At 32.4% G+C, this 25,000-nt stretch overlaps 1 protein-coding gene and 1 long non-coding RNA gene across 11 annotated transcripts in view; one reads left to right on the top strand and one right to left on the bottom strand.

Moving 5' to 3' along the window:
• LOC115210389 (bone morphogenetic protein 1) overlaps window positions 1-25,000 on the bottom strand; it is a 2,987,986-nt gene that overhangs the window by 1,990,201 nt on the left and 972,785 nt on the right. The gene's annotated exons all lie outside the window — the stretch shown is intronic.
• LOC118762952 overlaps window positions 24,106-25,000 on the top strand; it is a 19,844-nt gene continuing 18,949 nt past the window's right edge. The window contains exon 1 of the long non-coding RNA XR_004998705.1: window positions 24,106-24,116. This is a non-coding gene — a long non-coding RNA (uncharacterized LOC118762952). The remainder of the gene's footprint in view (window positions 24,117-25,000) is intronic.

Here is a 25,000-nt window from a genome sequence, read left to right as displayed (position 1 = left end):
TTTTTAATTATCAATTGTAACTCATAATTTTAAAAAAATTAATAATATTAATAATTAATAAAAAATACTTCATTGATTTTTATGTGAAATTTTACTAGGGTCCAGAGCATATGTTACTTGTAATGATTTGACATCAGTGATTTTTAAACTGTGCAGGTCTTAATTATCCATACTGGCCAGAATAAATTAAGAAAAATTACCAGAAATAAGAAATTTGAGTCAATTAAATTTCAATATGAATTTATTAATGTTCATGCTCACAAAATATTCCTATGAGCATAGATTACATTGGCAAGTCCTTTTTTTCTTTATTTCTACACAAATACAGTAAACTCAGAATAAGAAACTACAGAGGAACATCAAATAAAAAGACCCTTGAAGGTAATTTGACAGCTAAAATGGCTTTCTTATGAAATATTATTAATTCTTCAGGGTCATCTAACAATGATTTAACAGTTCAAAGATAATTTCACTAGAATAATGAAAATGTATTTTAGATCAAAGTTGTGTTCAAATAAACTGTTAAACACACATCAAACACTGCTTTATTCACTTTCTGTTAGTATATAAATCAGTTTATTCAAGAGAGAACATTGACTCAACTCAAAAATACAGAATGTAAAACAAATTATGAAATTTGCTCTTTAATTTGATCATAAACACATTTAACATATTTATCTGATGTAAATGCCATTTTTTTGCTTTATTATTTTGCTACATCTTCTGGATGTAATTTTTATCAGAAACTTTTCCTTTAAATGTAAATGATTCTGTGAAAGCCACAACATATCTAAATATTTCATTTATCAGGAAATAATTTACAGTTTCAGTTAATGCATGTGTGTACATGATATAACTACTGTAGCCTTGTTTGTAAGACAGTGGATGAATATACAAATAATAAACGAGTATTTCATATAATTTCTCAAAGTGTCTTATGAGGATAAAAACTACACTTGTTAGAGACAATAAATTGGATTTAAAATACCTTTGTGATTCATTGTCAGTGCATTATCATTCAGTAATTATCTTTATTTATTTATTATTTACATATTAAAAGACATTTTTCTAATATTTACAACTGTATCTATCACTGTACAACACTCTTGGGAGTAAATTTTAAAGATGCTGATGTGAATAGGTATTGTAGATCAATCTATTTCAATATACAATAGACACAAAGTAGTCATTATCTTCTGAGCTTTATTACATTTCCAAATATCTATTATCTCAATAATACCACTTAATAAGCATATGTAGTCATTAGTCAATCATTCACTAAGCTACGCATACAAAGACATAAACACAACGTGTATGCATACACACACACTCTTTCTCCCTCCTCCCTCTCTCTCTCTCTCTCTCTCTCTCTCTCACTCACACACACACATATGAAAGGCTAGTTATGAACTAAAAGGTATTCTTATTCACATTTGGAAAGTTCATGCAGAGTGAAATATATGGCCATCTGTAATGAATCATTTTAATTTAATACAATATATAATGTTTGTTTTTACCTCTGCATAAGTGTGCATGTATGTGTGTGTAATGTATGTATTGCTCAAGTATGCAATAGTTGGTATTCAGACTATATTATTCGGTTATTCTAGTTGAAAATTAAAGTAGATGCTAACTCTTTAAAATACCAAAATATATAAACTACTTTGATTACACATGTTACATGATGGCATGGCTTCACCAATTTCAAACTGACACTTTGAAATGGACTTTAAGCTTAGATTGTGCTATAAGACATCATTACCACTTTTTAAAACATTTTTGGCCAGTATTTAACTAAATTACAAACATAGTCTCACTTGATATCAATTAGCAGTTCAGAATGAATATGAACCATGAAGTGTAGAGAGCGGTTCTGATATTAATTAAGGTACTGTCATTAATATATAGAAAAGGAGAAAATGCTGTCTGTGTGTCTCAAGTAGAAGGAGTGTCAATAAGAGAGAGAGAGAGAGAGAGAGAGAGAGAGACAGAAAGAAAGAGAGAGACAGAGAAATTTTAAAAGTTGATGTTTGAAGTCTCATTTAAATTTTCTGTCAGTGTGTATCTTTACATAGTGTTTTATGTATGTATATATGTATGTACATTTGTATGTATGTATGTATGTATGTATGTATGTATGTATGTATGTATGTATATATATATATATATATATATATATATATATGCATGGACATTTGCATGTATATATATAATACATGTATGCATATGTATATATATATATATATGTATATATCTACGCACATACATAAACACATGGACATACACATATATCAAAGTGAATTGAACATGAAAACTTTACAGAGTTATTTTATCTATGATCACCCATATAAATCTTATGACAGAATAAACTTAAGCATTAATTGCAGAATATTGATGGAAGCACCTGTTCCTGCTCAATCAGTCAGTGTAAACAGTGCATGAATTGGGTGATGTTTCGAATATTTAAGATCAACAATTTAAAACTATTTTCAATCCAAGGCACACTGAATAAAGCATTAAAACATGTTACAGCACACCATTAATTTTTCAAAAGTTTTATTATATTTTTATATTTATAAAATAAGACAGTATTAAAATAGTTTTGAATCTGAGATATGTAGATATGTGCACGCATTACACTTTACCTTAAAGAAATACATCTGCATCAGTCCATTGCATTAGAGATATTATATATTCTGGTATTTTATTTTCCACCTTGGTTTAAAGAATACATTGCATATCTATTGTCTGTAAAATTGCACATGCAAATGTGTAGTGTTGTCAAGATCATAGCCTTCACTCACAAGCGAGACTTGGTAATATGTATCATGCTTTTGTTAGTTGTTTCAGGTGCCTACATACTTGTGAGCAGATACAGACACCCTCCTGGCCTTCTTATCTTTGATCCAGTGGAACATCAAGGATGTGACAGCTAGCAGGTACTTGACTGTTACAGAATTTCAGCTGAATAGACTGGAAAAATATGAAATGAAATGCTTTGCCTAGTCCAGGATTTGAAACCCCTAACATTGTGATCATGATTTAAGCCACATGGTTTCATGTTGCAGTACAATGATTGTAAATATTTGATTGAAATGAACAACCCATTGACAATATGTCAAGGCTTCATGCTATGTTTTTGCAATAGCAATCAGTATTTCTATTGGCAGAGTTAGCAAAGCATTATGAAATACCATTTTGTGGTGTTGTATTATGCTATGAGTTCAAATCTCATTTGTGGTGACTTTGTCTTTTATCCTTCTGAGGTTGGACAATAATTATAGGCCTAGTATGAGGATTGATAAAACTGATTGTTTCCTTCTCTTTGTATCCTTGTACCAGTATTATACATCATTATCATTGTTAACTGCACTAAATAATCATTATTGCATCAGATTAAACTGCCTTGAAATGGCTAGTTATGTCATAAAGACAGTGAACTGGCAGAATTGTTAGTACGCCAGAGGAAATGCTTATCAACATTTTGTACATCCTTATGTTCTGAGTTCAAATTACCCTGAGGCCAACTTTGCCTTTCATCCTTTTTAGGGTCAATAAAATAAGTTCCAGTTGAACACTGGAATCGCTTTACTCCCCCAAAACTTGCTGGCCTTGTACCAAAATTTGAAACAATATCTAGTCATGGCTTTTTATGCCTTCAGTTCAAATCAAACCAGCATTGCCTTTCATCCTTCTTTGGTAGATATAACATACTGTTTCCTCTCTCACCTAGAAATGTTTAATTTTGTGTTAATGTCAGAAATCAGTTTTGTTATGATTTGCACCGTCACATCAGTGAACACTTAGTCTTTAGATTTACTTGGATTATCAGAACTATTGGTAGTAGTAAATGACTTACTTTGCAGTATCTGTTGTGGTGCTTTGTGTTTTGATTTCAAATTTCCCCTAGCTGCCTATGACCAGGATTAATCATCAACGTATATGAGAACCCTGCCTAATGTGATATAGGCCAGTGTGGGGAGATGGTCCTACTACCAACATAGATAAACCAGCAACAAGATGTTGAGGTTTCATCCAGCTGTGGATGATTGAAAATGGCTAAATGGGCTGAAGCAGTAAAGACACCTATTGTGTTCTAGACAAAAATGGAAAAAAGACACTGTAAAAGAAAATATTAAATATATAGTTTAAATGGTTAACAGCAGTTGATTTCCTAAACATTGTTCTTTCTACTACCAGATTCACTTGTCTCTCTTTCTCTTGCCATACATTGCATATGTTTCACTGAGAAGTATCTTTATACAGCATTTCACCCAAACCTTTATTTCAACAACTGACATCCACTGGGAATTTTCTTGTTGTCCACATTCAAAATAAAAGTCGATCATATATTGACATTACCAATCTGGAAATGACTACAAAGGCTGTAGACATTACCTTTCTCTATTTCCTCAACTAAACTGAAACAAATAATGATTACTTTCATTTCAGTAATAATATGGTTAGTTTAGCATAATCAAGTAGTCATATGACCAAAGAAACTCTAATCATGATTGTTTCATCTATTTATATATCAGAAGGAATTAAACACTGTATTAGCAATATCTGCAGTTTTATTATAATTTTTATCAATAATCATATTAAAATATTTCTGGTTGACATATGGGAGAAAACCTCTATTAGACAATGTTCACCATACATTTGCACATATATGAGCAGGTTGAGGATAAGGTTTATCATTTTAGAATGACTAGCAGCTGTCCATGTATGCAAGACTCCCCTGTCAATGTCATCGATGTTTATCCAAGGGAAAGGTTGCTGACTTGGTTTGATAGAACTTGGCATCAATGTCATTGCAGGCATTGCCAACAGCATGCAAACAGCCAGAACAGATAGCACATGGTATCTTGTTGAGCATCTGACAGTTCTGCCAATTAGTTGCCTTGGATTGGTACCTTTTTATTGACCTTGACAGGACGTAAAGTAAAGTTAACTTTGGGTGGATTTTAATTTAGGTCATAAAACCTTGGAACAAATCCTACAAAACATTCCATCTAATGACTCTGCCAGGCCAGTGTATTTGTTATAATATATTTCGAAGTAGAATCATTTCTCATATGTGTCTCTGCATTTTATTGCTACTCTGTAATTTTGTTAACATCAGAAAGAAAGACAAAAGGAAATGTTGAAGTTTGTAGTAAAGTATAGCAGAAAAATTTGATTAAATGAAAGAATTTACCTATAATACTCTAACAAGCAAGCATATTATATAACTGATAAACAACAGTCAGTTTTTAATTGAAAAAAGAACAACAAAAAGCTCTGTAAATTGCTTTCAGTTGAACATTTTATTGTATATGGTTGTTTTCTGTATTATTGCATGTATGTGTGTTGAAAGTGAAGCTTTTGCAAGAGACCTGAAAGTTCTTCTTTCTTATCAAGTTTAATTTAACATTATTCTAAATTAAATTTTCTCAATTAACAATGACTTCTAGTTTTGTTTCTACAACATAACCCAACTCATGTGACCCTTAAGTTAGCACAAACAATTTAAAAATATGATCACACTGTATTCCTTCTTCATCATTTACTTTCATTCCCCTAGAGAGCACCTTTTGGCAATTCATTTTATATTTATTCCATGATATACCCTTCAGTTATTCCTGACAGTGAGATTTATCATATTTCTTTCATCAATATCCCCAGGATTCAGAAACACAAAACAAACACATGCCCACACACAAGTACATCTCACATGCAGAGAAATAGACAACTCGTCTTTTCTTCTTATTTTCTAGGCAATATGATGTGAATTCTAAATAAATATTCATAAAAATACATCTATTTATTCAAGATGATTGAACAAGTTATTCTTTTTAATCTCTTCCAAAGCTTTTTGGAATATTCACTATTGACACATTTATATTCCAGGCAATCATGACTTCTTGTGCTTTTTGTTGTCGTTTTTATTTTTAACAAGCCTATTTACATACACAATTCTTCAATGTGTTTATTTGAAGAGAATTGTTTAATTGATATTTCATAGTCTGCATAGCACTTTTTCATAGACACATGTTAAACATAATTTATTTCAACTATCATTACCAATCAAGATTTCCATATAAATCTGAACTTTACCTCACCTAGCAGAATGTATATGATTCTTTCTGAATATACTTGTAAGTTTGAAAATTTTACTTCAATTCTCATAATTCTTCACTTTTTTATACCTTTGGTTCAAACTAATTTGACGCATATAATTATTTGGGAAATATAAAATACGTAGAAGAGGTCTAAGTTAATTTAAATTTAGGATATCTATTACAGTAAATTTCCTTTCATTCTACTTTAGATTCTTAAAGCTACTTCAAAATTAAATTTTACAACATGGTGATAGTTATTACCTTACTATAAAAGATAGATTTCCATATTTGTCCATGAAATGGAAATGAAGTGATTCAATTATTTCCTGATGCATATTTCCTAACATAAAATTTCATCTATTAGTTAAGTCAAAACAACCTGATATTTAAGACATTTTTGTTTTCCAAAAGCTATCTTTCCATTGTGAATGAAACATGACTTGTTATTCAGTTTTATTGGATTTATTATGAGTTCTTTTTTAAATTTTTATCTTTTCTCTAACACTATATATGTGTGTGTGTGCGTGTATACATAAATATATACATCAGTATCCTTGTCCAGAAGTCACAAAGAAGAAAAGAGAAACAGACATAAAAGATTGGCTTAGATTTGTCTCAGTTGGGAAAAAAAAAATGAACAAGAAAGAAAATTATTTTTTGAATGACTTTGATGATTAAATTTATTAACTATTGATGCACTAAGTAGTGTAGTTTTGATAATGAAAATATACATTAAGATATAGCTTGTGCAAACAATACAAGTTTTTAGCTGCCTTTGCTATCGAATGTACTGGATTAAATTTAATAATTTAGAGTTAAATTTGATTATCGAAGAAACAATTCACACATATGTACACACGTATTCATAAACTTATACATTAGACTTCATCGACTTATGCATGCAAATATACTTCATTGTCAAATAAGTTTAACATTGCTTTTAAATTTATCCATATATCTACAATATATTAAATGTATATATGCACACACATTGACATGCATGTACACATGAATATATATCTATATGGCGGTCAGCTGGCAGAATCGTTAGCCGTATTTCGTCTGCCGTTACGTTCTGAGTTCAAATTCTGCCGCGGTCGACTTTGCCTTTCATCCTTTCGGGGTCGATAAATAAAGTACCAGTTACGCACTGGGGTCGATGCAATCGACTTAATCCCTTTGTCTGTTCTTGTTTGTTCCCTCTATGTTTAGCCCCTTGTGGGCAGTAAAGAAATATATATATACATATGCACATATATATATGTGTGTGTGAGTGTGTATATATATATATGCATACATACAAGACAATTACAATGAATATGGTGATTGGTACATCTGCATATTTTATTATTTTCACAGTTAATTATACACGATAATTGGTTTAAATGTGACTGACACATGTTTCTGCTGCATAGATTACGCCAAGTAATCCTAGGTGTTCCTTAAAACTCAATACAGTTACTCTGAACCCAGATTATAACTGAGTGCTTGTACAGTACCTGCCTGGATAATTGATCCCTATATATTTCGTATATATATATGTATGAATAGATATATTTTTACACAAGTAAATGATTTGATCTGACACTTTATGTTGAAGCTAAAATGACTGCAGTGTGAAAGATACATGTGAGCTATTAAAAAGAACACGTTATATGGTGTCAAAATTTTTGACATGCAAAATGTGACCTGGGCATTGATAAGGATACACTGTATCTCAGAAAATTTTTTATTCCATGTAACAAATAATAAATGCTGAAGGAAAGTTAACAGTTTTTTTGCTATTTTGAGTGGTTAACGTGTGTTCTAGATTACATGTATATACTGAGAAGAAAGGAGGTTGCCAGAATTTTAGAGGAAAATATATTTATTATTAGTGCTTTCGTTTTTGTTTTCCAACTTGTCAAATAAAATTGTGAATGTACAAACAGGTCGTTCATTTATATCAAATCAGATGTGATTTTTGGGGCAGGGTTCCAGAGCAATGGATATACATACACACACACATATATATATATATATAACAAAAATGACAAAAGAATAGATGATTATCTTATGAACTTCATTAGTGTACAGTTAACACCTTACAGATTCACCAGAGCCTTGAATATGAAGTGCAATTTATTTAGGAAAGAATTACGTTTGTGCATATATAGGGAACATCATCAACAATTCTTTCCCAAACAAATTGCACTTCATATTCGAGGCTCCAATGAAACTATAAGGTGTTATTCAAGCACTCAACTTGTAAGTCCACCACATCTCATAGTTGAAACAGCTGTAAGCCAATGAAGTTTATAAGATAATCGTTTATTGCTTTGTCATCTCTCTTTCTTATTACTGCTCTTTACTCTTCTAATGTTTCGTTCTGAAACATATGTATATTGAGTTCTACATTAGGTTATTGGTTTCACAATGCCTAAGTGAAATATAACATATTTATATATACAGGATGTGATGAGTATATTGGCCAGATCCAGTTTCTCACATTTACCCTACAATATCAAGCTAAAAATAACAACGACATCGTTGAAATCTCAACGCCACGAGATAATGCATGATTAATTGAAAACAAAATGAATAAATAATTATTACATTTGACAGAGTAATCTGAATGTTGAAGGGTTAAGCTTAAAACAGCTAAGAACAACTATTCTTTAATTGTCTCAAAATACAATGACAATGTTATACTGTAATAAATGCAATTTTATTTCAGATCTGTTGCATTGTTCCATATCTAATTGTTTTCAATTATAAATGAGCCAGATTCTCGACAATTTATTGTTATTTTAAACTGCTTGCATATCTTTGCTGTTTTATTTTATATTAATCTTTATTTGAAGTATGATACTTTAAAAAATGAAAATTTTAAAAAATAATAGTTTCAAGAAAGAAATTTTGTAAGATATATTTACTTTTACATTTAAATTTGCTTCTGAAATGAATTCCCTGTATTCTTTCCATATTTACAGTTTTGGGTATGGATGGATGTTTTAGAAGTTCATTTCATGACCACAGGATTAGGGAGGTCAATACCACTAGGCAGCACCTCGGGCAAGTGTCTTCTACTATAGCCCTGGTGTCACTAAACCCTTATGAGAAGATTTGGTGGGTGGAAATGGAAGAAAGAAGGCTGTATTATATAAATGCATTTAAGCATGTGGAGGAGTAAGTGTGTATTCCTTTTTGGTTAAAGCCTAAATCTGGAATCTTTGTTGTTTAATGGTATTAGTAGTTTCATTGTAGTGGAGGCGCAATGGCCCAGTGGTTAGGGCAGCGGACTCGCGGTCATAGGATCGCGGTTTCGATTCCCAGACCAAGCATTGTGAGTATTTATTGAGCGAAAACACCTAAAAGTTCCACGAGGCTCCAGCAGGGGATGGTGGTGATCTCTGCTGTACTCTTTCACCACAACTTTCTCTCACTCTTACTTCCTGTTTCTGTTGTACTTGTATTTCAAAGGGCCGGCCTTGTCACTCTCTGTGTCACGCTGAATATCCCCGAGAACTACGTTAAGGGTGCACGTGTCTGTGGAGTGCTCAGCCACTTACACATTAATTTCCCGAGCAGGCTGTTCCATTGATTCGGATCAACCGGAACCCTCGTCGTCGTAACCGACGGAGTGCTTCCACCCAGTTTCATTGTAACATTTTACCTTCAGTAAAAGCAGTGACAACAGATATATTGGAATGCCTTCCATGTATTTATCTTTATCTTTCTATGGTCTTTGTATAAAGGCCGCTATGATCATCATCTTATTTTGTGTTTTTGTCATTTACAAAAGAACAACCATATACCATGTGTGTGTGTGTGTGCGTGTACATATGTATATATATATGAATGTATGTATATGTGTATATATGTATATGTAGATATATACATATATCTGGCTCCTGTGTCAGTAGCATGTAAAAAGCTTTGTCCAAACATGGCTGATGCCAGTACCGCCTGATTGGCTCCCATGCCGGTGGCACGTAAAAAGCACCCACTACACTCTCAAAGTAGTTGGTATTAGGAAGGGCATCCAGCTGTAGAAACACTGCCAGGAGCCTGGTTCAGCCTCCTGGCTTGCCAGTCCCCAGTCAAACCGTCCAACCCATGTCATTATGGAAAATGGATGTTAAATGATGATGATGATAATTTTTATCAGTCTCAGTACATGCACATTCCTCAGATTGACACCCAAACACGCAGAAATGTTCGTATTGGAGCTTCTGGCACAAATACGAAGAAGTACAGCATATATTTCCAAATTTCTGTCAGAATGAATTGCGTCATTGTGCTGGTTTCCTCACAGACAGTGCCCAACTGACCCTACTATACTGTGTAATCAATAAAATCAAAAACAAACGATGTGCATGCATGAAATCAAATATGTAAAATGGCGACAATTTACCCCTTGCACTCTGTATGTATGTATATTATTCAGTTGTGAGGATTCATCAAGAATCAAGGAAAATACACGTGTAAAATGCCAGAAACTGGTTTGGTATAATCACATGGTAAATAATATATCATTATAGACATCAAATGCTGTCAGGATACCATAGTTATGTAAATACCAAATCCAATTAATAACCAATGATCTGACTCACTGGTGGATTCTTGGTGCAGTATAAGTATGAAATAGTAACGCATAAACAGCCTTTAAAGATGTTTTGGTACAATTTTATTCAATCTACTTGTAAAAGATTACATCACATTATGTAATTCCACCATCTTCAGGCATATTCTAAGCATTCAACAAAGTTGGATATGTCCAGATTGACTGTTTAAATTATGTCTGAAGATGGTGGAATGCATAATATTATGTGTTCTTTTCAACTACTTTGAATAAAGTTCTACTAAAAGAGCTGTCACATATTTAAATACCATTTATGCGCAGGAGTGGCTGTGTGGTAAGCAGCTTGCTAACCAACCACATGGTTCCGGGTTCAGCCCCACTGCGTGGCATCTTGGGCAAGTGTCTTCTGCTATAGCCCCGGGCCGACCAATGCCTTATGAGTGGATTTGGAAGACGGAAACTGAAAGAAGCCTGTCGTATATATGTATATATATATGTGTATGTTTGTGTCTCTGTGTTTGTCCCCCTAGCATTGCTTGACAACCGATGCTGGTGTGTTTACTTCCACGTCACTTAGCGGTTCGGCAAAAGAGACCGATAGAATAAGTACTGGGCTTACAAAGAATAAGTCCCGGGGTCGATTTGTTCAACTAAAGGTGGTACTCCAGCATGTCCGCAGTCAAATGACTTATACAAGTAAAAGAGTAAAAGAGAGAGTAAAGAGTATATATATATATATATATATATATATATATATATACACATATTTTGTTGAACTTGAAAGGGTAAAAGGATTAAGTTTACAATGACCCTTATATGGATTTTGCTTGTACCAGTTGCATTGTTTTCTTATATGAGTGTAATTCTTGATATATATATTTAGAAAATATAAGTACAAGAAGCCGTTACTTTCATGTCCATTTTTAAGGTCATGATCAGTGTATAAGAAAAGTAGTTAGAACTGAGCATCAGAACTAGGTCTTAGATTCTGTACACTATGCAAATAAGACTAATCAAAGCATAATATAATTCACAATAAAATACACATAATATAATTTGAAACTGGTTTCAGATAAAGAATAGCACCACTGGGTAAAAGCAGTAAGATGAAATTCCGCTAAGAAATACACCTATTTCTCATGTAAAATTTTCTGTCTGTAAAATTTTGGATAATAGCCAAATTAATTGTCTTGTGATAGTATCTTAGGGAAAACAGAAGTAGATTGTCTTAGAATGGTTTACTTTTCTAGTTCTCTTCATACTTGTTTTTTTTTTTGTTTTTTTGCAGAGGGTGAGAGGGGGGGATATGCTGGTTCATTTATTTACTCTTTTATGTTATTTCCTTCCTATTTTCTCAAATAAATATTTAGTGTTTTTTAAACAATTTATTTGAAGAGGTCATTTGAAGTTTAGTTTAAATGAACTGGTCCAAACTATTTTGCACTCCTAATAATTAAATTTATACCCACACACACGTATATGTATGTATATATATATAAACATATAAATACATTCACATACACACACACACATATATAAATACATATCTACACATATATACATGTATATTTATATATACAGACATAATCATATACGTATACATTTATCTATCTATCTATCTATCAATCTATCTATATATATACAAACACACATGATTATATATTTACACACACACACTCACATACACTCATATGTATATATATATATATATTATATATATATATATATATATATATATTTATATATGTATACACGCATATACTCTACTATTAATCTACTGTTATGAGAAGTTTTCAGTTTTCTTGGTCTCTTTAGCATTTGAAATTTAGGCACGGTTAAAAATATTTTTTCCACTCTCACTGTTTTCAATTGATCAATCAAATTTGTTTTTCATCTCACATTTTATTTTATTTTCATTTTTTTTCTTCAGATTCTCAAAACAAACATTTTTCTGTTTTCTTATTTTTTAAATATTTGCTTTACTTTAAAATTTTCAAATTTTGTTGGCAATTCATGTTATGTTTTTTTAATGTTCTCACAACAGACTCAACATACTTTAGAATCAGTTCTTATTCCTAGTGAAACTTTTAAAAATGCATTAATCAGAGTAAATATATTGTTTACTCTATTTTTTTTTTGGCATGCAATTTTTTGTATTTTTTTTTAACATTCAACATTATTTTCTGATGTTGGCATGTTATTAAACTGTTCCCAAATCAAGTCAGTGAAGGAAATTGTTTAAGCAGGTTGATTAATCAATCTGTTTAATTTAGAAAGCTAATTTCAATCAATAAAATGCTCACCAACTTTGAAATAGGGTCTTTTCAAATGGAATATATTCAAGGTCCATTTGACAATGGCTTCAACAATTGTCAAAACTATTAATACGTTATTGTTCATCATTTATTCAACTCCGAACAAGGAGGACTATGATCAAAAATGCTTGACATGTCACTATACCACTTTATCTATTTATTTATGTATTTACTTTTACTTGTTTCAGTCATTTCACTGTGGCCATGCTGGAGCACCGCCTTTAGTCGAGCAAATCGACCCCAGGACTTATTCTTTGTAAGCCTAGTATTTATTCTATCGGTCTCTTTTGCCAAACCACTAAGTTACGGGGACATAAGCACACTAGCATCGGTTGTCAAACATATACACACACAAACATATATATATATATATATATGTGTGTGTGTGTGTGTGTGTGTGTATACATATATACGATGGGATTCTCTCAGTTCCAGTCTATCAAATCCACTCACAAGACTTTGGTCGGCCTGAGGGTATAGTAGAAGACACTTGCACAAGGTGCCACACAGTGGGACTGAACCCGGAACCATGTGGTTTGTAAGCAAGCTACTTACCACACAGCCACTCCTACGCCTTGAAGAATTTTAGTTGAAATAATTGGCTCCAGTACGTTTTTATTTTTATAAGTCTGTTATTTATTCTATCAGTCTCTTTTGTCAATCTGCTAAGTTACAGGGACATAAACACACCAACAACAGTTGACAAGAGGTGGTGGAGGAAGACACAGATATACATACAAATATATATATATATATATATATATATATACAATGGGCTTCTTTCAGTTTCCATCTACCAAATCCACTCAGAAGGCTTTGGTCAGCCCATGGCTCTAGTAGCTGACACTTGCCCTAGGTTCCACACAATGGGACTGAACCCAGAATCTTTTGACCACACATATTTTTTCATCTAGAACCACATTATCTAATATGTTCTCCACATGTATAAGATAATAGTGTATAATTAGAGGGAGATTTTGCTGCTGTTTCTAGCAGGTCAAATAGTAATATAAAGGTCTTCCATTGTTTTGTTTATTTATGCATCTGAGTTCATTGCTGGTTATAAATTTCTGATCACTGATAAAGTACACCAGTAAGTTGCTGAGAGATTGTGTCCATAACTGCATCTCAATCCTTACTCAGAATTTTTTCACATTATTTACAATTTGCATTGTCTATTATTCCGAAAAATAAAATGACCATAATACTTTTTCTCTCACCTCAACCACTTATAAATATTGTATTTCATATCTACATACCCCTTACCTTTGAAATATCTAAGCCATCTTACTAAACTTTTCAGGGATCATATTAAAATATTCTTCCCTGAAAATTTTCAGCTTTCATATGTATAGACAGATATAAGGTGATTTGGCAAGTTTCTTGGTAATGGTTACTGCATACCATACTAGTACAATGCTAGTGAAACACATATATAAATTATCTCATTTAGGATATAATAATGGTAGAAAACAATTTACAACAAAATCTTCAGTTTTATTCTGCTCTTGGATATTCAATCTGTGACCAATTCAAATGTGCATAAGACCAAATGAAAAGTGGAGAACATACTTTGTTTAATGCCTGACTGATAATTAGATATGCATGGATTTACATGCAGTCCTATGCATAGATTAACTATTATACTGTCTCTTTCGAAAAGCAACTTTATATATATATATATATATAAATTTATATATATAAATTAATATGTTCAATAAGAAATAATTATTTTCGAAATTTTTCTCTTATGAGGTTTTTACGCTATCTACCTGACAATTTCTTGTTAAGTTTTCCTTATTAAGTAGTTGTCCTTAATTGCAAAATTTTTATATATATATATATAATATATATATATATGTGTGTGTGTGTGTGTGTATGTATATATGCACATATCACATTTCTGTTGTTTGTTGATTTAAAAAGCTTATCAGAATTTCCAGAATATAAATAAGCTGCTTAAAATTTAGCAATTCTATGCTTCTTGTTGACATGCTGTCAAATGGCACAGAAAAGCTTTAGTGTTCAAATGAATTGTTGGAGACTCCAGGACAATGGAAGAAGAGGTTTTATTGTATATTTAGTACCTTGCTATTCTAATTTCAACTTTCACTCTACAGATTTTGTCTGTCATCTCTCAGATTTAGGAAATATCAATAAATTAAGAATTAATTGTCTAGTGGTGTTGATTTAATCATTACAACAAATTAGTCTACTGCATTGATCATAGAAATCAATAACAAGTAAACCTAGGCATCAAATTCATCAAGAAAATGTATTTATAAATTTTGTTTATGCTTTTTGTATCAAGCTTACAATAACTTTAATAATTAAGGTGTATAATAAATAAAAAATTTCATATCAGAATGGATTGTTTAGTTAACTTCCTCATTGTCATTCTTCTTTTGGCTTTGATTCGTGAATTGACAGATATTTCTTTTAATATCATGAGGTAAAAATGAATTATCTTTTCCCAACTATCTCACATTCTGAATCTTACCTCATATTGGCATCTTATAAGGTAAGATTGAAATCAATTTCTCTCTATTGTTCCTGATAACAATAGAAGTATGAAACAAAAGCAACATTAATGTTGATTTTCAATTATTGAACAATGGCATTTGGTTAAGAACGTAAAACCATGGAAGGAGTTGTGACGGGATATTGGTTTCTGACATGAAAGACTACGTATGATGCTGGGACTAAACATTGGTGTTATCTAGAGGTAGAAAAAGAAAGTACTGTTGTATGTTCTAAGCAAATGAGAAATCACATCAGATCAAGAAAATATGAGAAGTGGTAAATGAGAGAAGGAAAGCTGGCCAAGGCAGTAAAATGCTTATTTTATTCTTCATTGTTCAACATGTTGTTGTTCAGAGTTGAAAATTCTTTTTGGTTTTACTTTGCTTGTCATCCCCCGAAAGTGGGAGAAAATATGTACCACTTATGTAACAATGCTAATCCAATCGTCAAAGTAAGTTAATACTTTTGTAAAAAAAGAAAAAAAAGCTAAAGGAAGGCACATCTTGATGATTTTAGTGGTGATAGCTTTATCCTTCATCAATAATATATAGCGTAGTTATCTCTTCCTATATTGAAGACTAATATTTCTGTTATAGTCAAAAAGATTAGAAGAGTATGACATTGTTAAGTTGTTATTTCAGGGCAATAATTCATTGCAAGAAGATATTTATTTTTTTAAATGAATTTAAATAATATTATGTTTTAGAATAAATAAATGAATTTAAAACTGCATTGCTGTTAATTTCTTTCTCCATAACTTTTAGCTTATTTTATTGCGATTGAAAGAAAGTACAATTTTAGTAGTTTAAACTTAGAGGAATATCAGTCAGAATTTTATCACTATAAGGAAAATTCGTCTAAGCAATTTGACTGAAATAGCTGTCAGGGATATAATGGAATTAGATATAGAGAAGAGCAGACAAATTTGTGCAGAAGATAGAGATTTAAAGAAAATTATTTATGGTACATAGTTTTGTGATTGATGGCTATGAATTCAAATCCTGCTGAGTCTATCTATATAAGTGATGTTAATTTTCTTTAAAGTTACACAGGATATATTATTTAATATGAATTGTCAGTATCCATTTTATTCATAAATGCATAAAAATCTCAAACATAGATATAGTTATAATATCGCTGGGAGGAAGAAAAGCATTTATGTAAACAAATCACAAAGAGAGAAATTCATAATCTTTCAAAAATATTTATCATTATTGAAGATATAATTGTCAATTCTTGAAACTGTATGAATGAATATTGCTAATACAATATTTTTGGCTCATGAGAAAGCATAAAATTTACAGACCCTCATTTCATTTCCTTTCCTTCTCTGATACCAAAACCTTGAATATTTGTAAAAGTTTGGCTCTGTAAAACTCATTTGAAGAATTTACAGAGAGTAATATAACTAGAGACAGTTCTTACCTCTAAGACCTTACCAACTGAACAAAATTCTGCATAAATTGGTCTGGTTGAATTATGTTGATCATAATCGTTCACTAATAGACTAGAAGTGAACTTCAGAAGTGGAGGTATGAAACAGTATAAGGTTAGAAATCATCATCATCATCATCATCATCATCATCATCATCATCACCACCACCACCACCACCACCACCACCACCACAACCACCACCATCATCGTCATCATCATCATCATCATCATCATCATCCGTTTATTTATGAAATTTCATTGCTTTTACTTGCTGAAGTATCCATTTATTCACTCTCATGTGCCTTGTCATTGTATGCATTTATTTCTTCCGTTATTTTGACTTAATGCAGAATATCAATTTTCTCTCGTCTAAAATCATTATTCTTCAATAATAATATGAAAATTTTGTTTTCCAAAGAATGCCATTTTTTTTCTTCCAATGATAGTCTAAAAACAAATAAACATCATCCCCTTCTACTCCCACCAAAAAATCCCACACACTCACACACACACACACACACACACACACTCACATACACACACACTCACACACATTCACATACACACACACACGACTGTGATCAAAGTTCTTTATAGAACACAGAGGTAAATTTAAACTTTTACTCTTTCTTTTTTGAGAAAATTTGCACCTCAAAAGAATTTGTTTTCATTTTTTTAAAAAATCATTTTAGAATAACGACTAAAAGAAATAGCAACATGCAAAATGACCATTATATTTTCAAAAGAATCCCTGAATATTAATATTGATAGCAGTTATGGAAGTGAAATGATGTTATTGGATATTTTTCTATTGGAATTAAAATGCTACCAGTAGTTTAGTTGTCATTAATGGTGGATTGATATTTTTTATGGCCTCCTGAGTTATGTTCAGTATTAATCTGTTTAATAAGCTTTGTTCAAGTTTTCTTTTCAGATATTTATTAATGACAAACTTACATAAATAATAATAATATTTAGATATTACATTTTATAGAAGCTTTTATATTGAAGAAGAATTATAATATTTAGTAGGCATTGAAAGTTTAACTAATAAATGTAATTTTGTAAAGTTTAATTTGGAAATCATTTAGTATAATTATCATTTTATTAAAAGCTTTGGCCATAAAATGAAATAAAATAAAATAAAATGGTGAATGTGAAGTAATTTTACAAGTGATATTAATCATCAAGAATTTATAATCTTTGTAATTTATGTGGAGCCTTGCAACTGAGATCGTTTAGATATGGGAAGAATGATGCATAAGAACTTGTCACACAGTTCTTGTAGTTTATCTTCATGTCTGACCCAATTGTTTTGACCGTTAGTCAAATGCATTCTGTTTCTTCTTTTTGCATATACAATACTACATTAGACAATGTGACATTTCTTTAATGAGAATATAGGATGTAATTTGAAAGTGGTTAGCTGCTATTTCTAGAGATGGAATGCTAACATAAAGTTTCCATCATTGGTTTATTAATATGTAAATCACCAGTGCTGGTTTGTTTATATCCCTATAACTTAGTACTTCAGCATAAGAGGCCAATAGAATAAGTGCCAGTTTAAATGATGTAAGTACAAAGGTCAATTTATTTTACTAAAACATTTCAAGGCACTTTTCCAGCATGGCCACAATTCAAAGACTGATACAAGTAAAAGAAAAAAAGGTAAAATGCTGTTCTTGATTGGTGTAAATCTGAATCACAAACCAAAGATTTTAAAGATATCCATTGTTGCAGTTTTACCTGACATAGTCTCTGTAGGGAATACAGGCATGAAATATTCAAATACAGTTGTCATAACTGGCACTTTTTTGGTTACAACGACGAGGGTTCCAGTTGATCCAATCAATGGAACACCTTGCTCATGAAATTAACGTGCAAGTGGCTGAGTATTCCATAGACACATGTACCCTAAATGTAGTTCTAAGAGAGATTCAGTGTGGCACAGAGTGAGATCAGGCTGGCTCTTTGAAATACAGGTGCTACTCATTTTTGCCAGTTTAGTGGACTAGAGCAATGTGAAATAAAGTGTCTTGCTCAAGGACACAACATATCATGAATTGAACTCATGACCTTACGATTGTGAGCTGAATACCCAAACCACTAAGCCATGTGCCTTCACTGCAACTGTCATAAGGGCTATATAAACCACACACTCCACTATCAAGACATTTAGTTTCCTTAAATGTAATGCAGAAGAGTTCTGTATTGATTGTTGAGAACTACCTTGTAATAATACCTTAATGGATTGTTGGGCTTTTTCCAAAGACTTTATTTTTATCTAGCATGTTGACAGTCTGTCGGACTGCCTGTCTGTTACTGTCCATTCCATTTTCGAGCCATTGACTACGGTCAGAAACTATAGATAAGCAGCATAAGTGAAATGTCTCAATCAGAGGCCAGGCTTATGCTGTAAACAGAGCTTTCTGGCAGTATGCCACTATTCCGTGACACTTGTATACTGATTGTAGTATAAAATTAAGTACAACATTCTATCAATTAATATAAGCTGAACTTGTTATGTGCTGTCTTTGATAATTCTGACAAAAAAAATCATGCTTTCTGCTTTTCTTCTTTGCTAAACAGTACACAGTATAGCTGAATATTTTATATACAAATTTAATATATATTATTGAGTTGGTGCACTTAAGCCACCTTAATAAAATCTGGTCGAGTAAAGAATTCTCACTGAAGTTGAAACTTTGATTCTATAATTAAGATGTTCTATTCACATATTTAGTGGCTGTGAAACATTTGAAATCAAGCATTGTGAATCTAATCACAAACAGGAATTAGATGACTTTTTTTAAACACACACTCTCTTTATACTCTATGTAATAGTTTTATACATGAGATGGAATAACTTTGTTATCCATATTGTAGTAATCAGTGCCCAACAGAATTCTGCTTAGAAGATTAAATTGGTTTAGCTAAGCATTAAGATTCTTTCCTTGAATCTTACCAATCAAGTGCTATAGTATACAACTATGTGGAAGAAGAACTATTTACTGAACAAAAATCTAACTGTATGACAGTACCGGCATCAAGTTGAAGAGGCTACAGTGAGGGATAGACCAAAGAGGCACATAATGCCCACTTATTTATTTTTATTTAACTGTAGATAGTAGCATAAATGATAAGAGGTTTTCAACAGGCAAATTACTGTTTCACTATATTTGATAGTGAAAGTGATAAGGTTACATCTGTACAAGTGAGACACAACAAGTCAAGGAGGTAGTTTGAAATACTGATTTACATCCAATTCCTTGCTAATGTGTGTATCCTCCTCCTCGTCATCTTGCTGTGGGATGGGGTTAGTCAGGAACTAACATGTCAGAAGACTGTGTCAAGCTCTACTGTCTAACTTGGCATGGGTTCTGCAGCTGGATGCCCTTCCTAATATCAACCACTTTACAGTGTGTGCTGGGTGCTTTTTACAGGACACCAGCAATTGTGAGGTTACCAAATAACTTACAAGACAAGACCCCCTCAACTGAGGGTTGAGGAAAGTGGCTTTGTGGCAGGTGATGACAGAGTATGGATAAAAAGACCAGTATAAACATACATCTGAAGCTGCCATATTCCTCATGAGACAATGGTTCGGCACCTACAGGATTCCTCTCCAATCTTCAAGTAAAGGCAAGATGGTTTTATGAATGACCAGCAATGGCCAATGCATGTCAGCCTTTCATCTCACTGCCTCTGATACAGTTCATGAAAATGCGAGAGTTAAGCTCAAGTTTTAACACAGGTGTTACTGTCAGAACACGAAACATTTCAACAGATACTACAAGATATTGTATCTCACTCTTTAACAATTCTGCTAATCCATTACCTTGGACTGCTACTTTATCAATCCTAAAAGAAGAAAACTGCAGGCAAAGTTTACCTTGGTGGGATTTGAACATAAGTACTGAGAGTGGGAACAATCACTGAAAACATTTTAATGACCCTGCCAATTTGCTGCTCTTAAAAAACATATAAACAACACACACACACACACACACATATAGAGAGAATAATTTGACAATTGGATTAGCATTGTTACACTTTGGGCAAGTGTCTATGATAGTCTCAGGCAGACTAAAGCCATGTGAACGGATTTGGTAGACAGAAACTAAAACCTGTTGTATATTTGTGTCTGTGTATATATATATATATCCTGTAAATAATAATAATAGTATTTTTATATCAGCTTAAAGATTATGGTGATCACCATACAATGACTAAGGAAAACAGTCTAATAAGATTACTAGACTATTTTCCTTAGTCATTGCACTGTGATTGCCATAAGCTTTAAGCTTTTATAAAAATACCATTATTATTATTTACAAGATTGTAAACTTGGCGACGTATAAAAAAAATCATTTGCACTGAAAGCATATATACATGTACGTGTGTGTGTGCTTGTACCCTGCTACCGTATCATAACACATATTGGTGCATTTATGTCCCCATAACTTAGCAGATCACCTAAAGAAACCAATAGGATAAGTACCAGGCTTTAAAAAAATATATATAATTACTGGGGTCGATTCATTCTTTTAAAATTTCTTCAAGGTTGTGCTTCAGCATGACTGAAACACTGAAAGAAACAAGTATAAGATAAAAGATATATATATATATATATATATAATATATATATATATATATATATATATATATATATATATATATATATGTATGTACATATTTACATATATGTATATATATATATGTGTGTATATATATATATAATGTGTGTGTATATATATATATACAGATATACATACATTATATATGTTTATATAAAGGCACAGGAGTGGCTGTGTAGTAAGTAGCTTGCTTACCAACCACATGGTTCTGGGTTCATTTCCCCTGCTTGGCACCTTGGGCAAATGTCTTCTACTATAGCCTCGGGCCGACCAAAGCCTTGTGAGTGGATATGGTAGACAGAAACTGTAAGAGGCCTGTCGTATATATGAATATATATATATGTATGTGTGTCTGTGTTTGTCCCCCAACATCGCTTGACAACTGATGCTGGTGTGTTCATGTCCCTGTAACTAAGCGGTTCGGCAAAAGAGACCAATAGAATAAGTACTAGGCTTCCAAAGAATAAGTCCTGGGGCCGATTTGCTCAGATAGAGGTTGTGCTCCAGCATGGCCGCAGTCAAATGACTGAAACAAGTAAAAGAGTAAAAGAGTATATATGTTTACAAATATAAATGTATATATATGTGTGTACACACACACACACACACACACACACACACACACTCACATTTAACAAGTACTCTTAGAAGTATTAATTTGCAATATCAAATATATTCTCCAAAAGTATGAGTAAATGATCAGATTTTCTGACCGCATCAAAGCCTGCCAGCATGGAAAGAACTGGTAAAAAATATATTAATAATGAAATGAAATTTTTGCACCTGGTGTTTAAACAGCAAAGCATTTAGAATTCAATACACATGTCTTTGTGTATGGGCGAGGCGGCTGTAAATATGAATGTGTGAAAGTATGTGTTTATGTGTAAATTAATACATTTATTTTATGTTTTTGCCATTTTTTTTTTTTCCTTTTAATACACTTCAGTTATATAAAGATTAGGCAGAATTATTCAATAAAAAGGAAAAGGAAAATAGATAACAATGATTATAAAGTTGATTGCCATGATGAAAATAATGATGATTTTGTTGTGATAACAATGTTTCTGATGGTGTTGGTGTTGGTGATGATATTATTTACATTAAATGAAAATTGAATGTGGTTACTTATTTCTGTTACACTCATATCAAGAAATATTTGGTTTGACACAGAGACACACGTGTGTGCATGCAAATACATACATACATATCGGCGATGCATACTTGTTATAGGCGCAGGAGTGGCTGGGTGGTAAGTAGCTTGCTAACCAACAACATGGTTCCGGGTTTAGTCCCACTGCGTGGCATCTTGGGCAAGTGTCTTCTGCTACAGCCCCGGGCCGACCAATGCCTTGTGAGTGGATTTGGTAGACGGAAACTGACAGAAGCCTTTCGTATATATGTATATATATATATGTGTGTGTATATGTGTCCCCCTAATATTGCTTGACAACCGATGCTGGTATGTTTACGTCCCCGTCACTTAGCGGTTCGGCAAAAGAGAACGATAGAATAAGTACTGGGCTTACAAAGAATAAGTCCCGGGGTCGATTTGCTCGACTAAAGGCGGTGCTCCAGCCTGGCCACAGTCAAATGACTGAAACAAGTAAAAGAGTAAAAGAGAGAGTAAAGAGTATATATATACACACACATACATCATCATTATTGTCATTATCCGAACTTAACATCTGTCTCCTTAGCTGGTATGATCTGACAAGCCAGAAGGCTGCTTCATGCACAAATGTCTTCTTTAACTTACTGTCTATAGCTGGATGCTCTATCTAACATTACAGAGTGTTGTGGTTGCTTTTTTTGTGGCATCAGCACTAGTGAAGTCACCATGCAATTTGCAAGGCTATAAAGCTCACCTTCACTGAGTGAGAGAATAATAGAGAAAGAAGCAATTTTATGTTAGGTGATAGGTGATCATAGTATGAAGGAAGGGACTGAAATTGGGTTGTTGCTGCTGGAGTGAAAATACACAATGATTTGCCCCCTATATTTAGCAGGTACAAAAAACCAAACAAAATAAGCCACATGAAGTGCACCCCGTTTTTTCATATATGTAAAATGCAAACATATACACACATAAATATATGCACACCAAGAAGAATTCTGTTTACATACTTATATTTCTTTCACAGGTAGGCTTTCTGTTTCCCACACACACATTATATATATATATATATATATATATAATATATATATATTATATATATATGTATGTATATATATGTATATATATATATATATATATAATATATATATATATATATATATATATATATGTATATATATATATATGTATGTATATATATATATATATATATATATGTATATATTAAATAGCCACAATCAACAAGTGAGGCAGAAAGCCTGTGCTTGCAAAAGAGTATATATATACATATATATATATATATATATTCTTTCATTCTTTCATTTGTTTCAGTCATTTGACTGTGGCCATGATGGAGCACCGCCTTCAGTTGAACAAATCGACCCCAGGACTTCTTCTTTGTAAGCCTACTACTTATTCTATTGGTCTCTTTTGCCAAACTGCTAAGTTACGGGGGATGTAAACACATCAAAATCAGTTGTCAAGTGATGTGGGGGACAAACAGACACAAAAGCTTATACATACACATATATATACAACAGTCTTCTTTCGGTTTCCATCTACCAAATCCATTCCCAAGGCTTTGGTCAGCCTGAGGCTACAGTAGAAGACACTTGCCCAAGGGCCATGCAGTGGGACTGAACTTGGAGCGATGTGGTTGGTAAGGAAGCTACTCACCCCACAGCCACTCATGCACCTCTATTTATAAGTGCAGGAGTGGCTCATTATATATATATATATAAAACAAGCAAAATTGCTACCTCTAAAATCTCTAAACGAGATATAAATAGTAACAGTACTACATGGCAACATTTTTTTGCCACTATAACGTTGCTATTCTATAAAGAGCCATTTTGCTACATTTTAGCCCCAGGAAACGTCTTTTCCAGCTTGTTAACGACACAACCTGTGTCTGATATATTGTGAGTAAGGGAGTGAATTACTCCACTCCAGTTTGGCAAGGCCAGTTGACTACGGTTTCTGGGTCTTTACCCTTCATCGTACTGGTCACCTGCCTTCTAGAGATAGCAGTCAATCGTCCCTACTCACAATATATAAACAGAGAAGCTGATATATATATATATATATATATATATATATATATCAGCATAAAAATAGAGACAAATTGCCGGTGACCAACAAAAATGACTAGAAATTGCAAATATTATGTTTACTGTTGCCAAGTACCAGACAAATCTTGATTCAGTAAATCTAAGGCCAAACACATTCCAGCCATGACCTTCACAGCTATTATTCTCTTGACCTTAGTATATCTTTCCTATTTAAAGACAGAAGAAAGGATTTGAAG

This window comes from Octopus sinensis, linkage group LG4, assembly GCF_006345805.1.
Source record: "Octopus sinensis linkage group LG4, ASM634580v1, whole genome shotgun sequence".
Taxonomy (NCBI): domain Eukaryota; kingdom Metazoa; phylum Mollusca; class Cephalopoda; order Octopoda; family Octopodidae; genus Octopus; species Octopus sinensis.
Note: the sequence above shows the minus strand (reverse complement) of the source record. Positions and strands in the feature narration are given on the sequence as shown.